A 3,083-nucleotide genomic window follows, 5' to 3' on the forward strand; every position below is an offset into this window, starting at 1 on the left:
GAAATTGCTACTGAAATATACTTTGATGTCCACACTTAAAGGATGGGGCAGATAATTTGAAAATTTTAAGAATCGTGAAATTAAAGGACTGAAAAATATGACAAGAAATGGGAGAGACTGTAAATTTCTCCTGAAGGAAAAGATCTAGTATCAAAAGGGAAACTAGGACCACTTGGCTAAAAGCTGGGAATAGTCGTACTTTGAGCTGGAGGAGGGCATATATTTTTCAACACAGGGAGGGTACATATTCCTTTGCAATGACTGAACAGAGACTCTTCAATAACAGACCCATCCTCACAGGCAGAGCTCACCTGTTTTCTCAGACTTGCTCTTTTCAAGCAGAGCGTCAGCAGATGATAAGGCAGCAAAGTCTCCTCCAGGGTCCCTGTGGCAGAGGCCATCTCTGATGACAGCAGTGACCAGTTCTGGACTTAGCATCTCTTCAGGAGGTATCCTTGACCCTACCGATTTTCTCCCACTGCCTGAATAATTCCGGGGTTTCTTCCCTCCCATAGCCTTGGCTTCCCAGCCTACTGCTCTAGTGTGTAACACCAAGGCCCTCTCACAAACACACAGCCCTAGTAAATGAGCCTAAGGATGCCACGGGACATGATCACAAAGAAATTAAGGTCATCTTTTCCTAAAAAATATGCTGATATTATACATTGGTGTTATCAGGACTTCCAGTTCAAGAGATAGCTGTATGGATAGGCAAAGCTCATGAAGTCCTGGTCAGATTGATAGCTTAGCTCAGAACTCTGGCATTTGGATTAAAGCAGTATAGAAATGAATCTTATATTTGACATTTAAAACACTTTCAAAGGGAACCTTTTCCAGTGCCTGTAGTTTCTTAAATCATAGCAGAAAGAACTGCCATGGCAGAACGGTGTGAGAAATTGCTCTCCAACTGCTTCTCTGTTTTCCCACATTATGACTGAAGACATTAGTCCCTGAATCATTTTACATCCTGGCATTATGTGCAAAAACACTGTGTGTAATAAGCAGACAATGCAACAGAAAGAAAATTTGAAAATTCATTTCTTCTTTCTTTTGGACAACATCTAGAATATAAATGTGGTTTATGGCAGCTCCAGCTGAAAGAAAAGAAAGGGCTGCTTTCGGAGGGCTAGCATGACTAAAAACTTTGGATTTATACAGTCCGACTCCCATTTCCTGCGTGACCTTGGCAAAGTCACTTATTGTAACATTTTCAGCAATGGATGCTATTTCCTCAGGCTTTCGTTCTACTTCTCATCTCCAGAGTCTCCGACTGTTTTGCATGTGCAACGAATAGCAAAAGTAAATGTCTCAAGGGACTTTATGGAATCTCCGGATCTTGATCGTTTCAGGGCTTCAGAGCTTTTTTATGTAACATATATATGGCATTATTTGTTAGCTTGTTCCAGGACTTCCCCGACAAAGCTTTGGGTCTTACAGAAAGTCTTTATGGACTGCCAGAGTTTTGCAAGCCCAGTTTGAGAGCTAAGTCATCCAGATGAAGCCAGTGGGAGATACAGTAGTTCTAAAATATCAGATCTTTTTCCAAATTAATTTCTTCCCATGCAGATGAAATGATGCATTTAACAACTGAAGGACACAAAACTGAGAAGTTTCATCTCTCCCTTATTTCTCGGCTCTCAAATTGGTGGTTTAGCTATTTCAGAATGGTTGAGGCAGAGGAAGTAAGGAGACAACCACTGAATAAGTTGAAGACCTTCATACCCGGAAGAAGTAATAAGCTTTATACATATGCTTTTTATGTAAAGTGCTTTGTACATTTGCTAGCAACTTGCATTGATTTATAAGAAACATCCTCTTGAACCTAGACATTCAGGTTAAATTAGTAATTGCAATCTCACTGTGCTGCCATGTTAAATAAATAATACATACTTTAGGACTTAAAGAATCAACCCAGCAAGGAAATACATCAGACTATAAATACAAACAGACCAAAGCTCTGCTAATTTTTAAAATTAGCTATTGTAGGAGATTCAAATACACTGTGTACTTCCTTTTTATCTTCACCAATCTCTCTCCTGCTTGATTTCAGAGTGAGGTGGGCTATCAACCTTCACAATCATCAAAAATCACATTCCGGTGAATATTCAGGCAAGGCTGGCAGAGCATGGGAAGCTGAAGTGCTCTAATAGGGCTTGGAAAAACATCAGACTCTCTGTTGGTGTTCATGTCACCAGCCTTAAATATTCTCTAATTCTTATCTTAGGACAATTTCAGTGATGCCATCTTATGGTTCTCACTGAATTTTTCCATGTAGGTGCTCTACATTTTACTGTGCCCATAGGAAATGTCATTTCTCATTGCCATGGCATGAACTTTCACTTCCACTTTCCTCCTTTCACTTGTGTGCACGTGAAGCTTTCACTGGCTAACATTTCTTCTCCTCTTCTTTTTTTTTTTTTTTGGAAGAATGTATGTAAGCATGCCATTGCTTAAATGCTCCACATAGATCTTAATAGATATTCCACTAAGTCAAAACTATGCCAAGGTGAAAATATCCCGTGCTTTAAATGCCAGATCATAAAAACAGCTTAGCTTTTCTTAAAATTCTGGACATAGGATTTGCTCATAGGAACTGAAAATGTTAACAAACTTCTGACGAACCTATTCTTTAGTTCCTTTGAACAGCTCTCACCACCAGCAGCAGGACAGCGGACAATGGTGTCTGCTGCTCTTACCAGCAAAACCTAGGGACAATAACCAGTAAAGAAAGGAAAGTGCATGCATTTGTTCCAGTAGTTAAACCAAAATGGAGTGAAAGTCTTCTGTACAGGTGACCATAATATTGCATACTTCTTAGTGAAATACTGACAAGTAACAGCGTCAGTGACTGTGCTTGCACTGACTGCCTTTTACACTAGCAAAATCCACTTGTACCAAGCAATAAAAGCAATAAAAGCAGATGAGTAAACCGTGATGCAGGTATGAAATACATAAAAGTAAGCTAAACTATTGGGGGGAGGGGGGGAAGAGAAAAGGGAACGCCTGGAAAACAATAGAAATGTGCAAAACCAAGATCTGAATAGGATCAGATGAATTAGCTGTGGCATTCACTTCAGATTCCT

The sequence above is a fragment of the Accipiter gentilis genome, chromosome 20 (genome assembly GCF_929443795.1).
Source record: "Accipiter gentilis chromosome 20, bAccGen1.1, whole genome shotgun sequence".
Taxonomy (NCBI): domain Eukaryota; kingdom Metazoa; phylum Chordata; class Aves; order Accipitriformes; family Accipitridae; genus Astur; species Astur gentilis.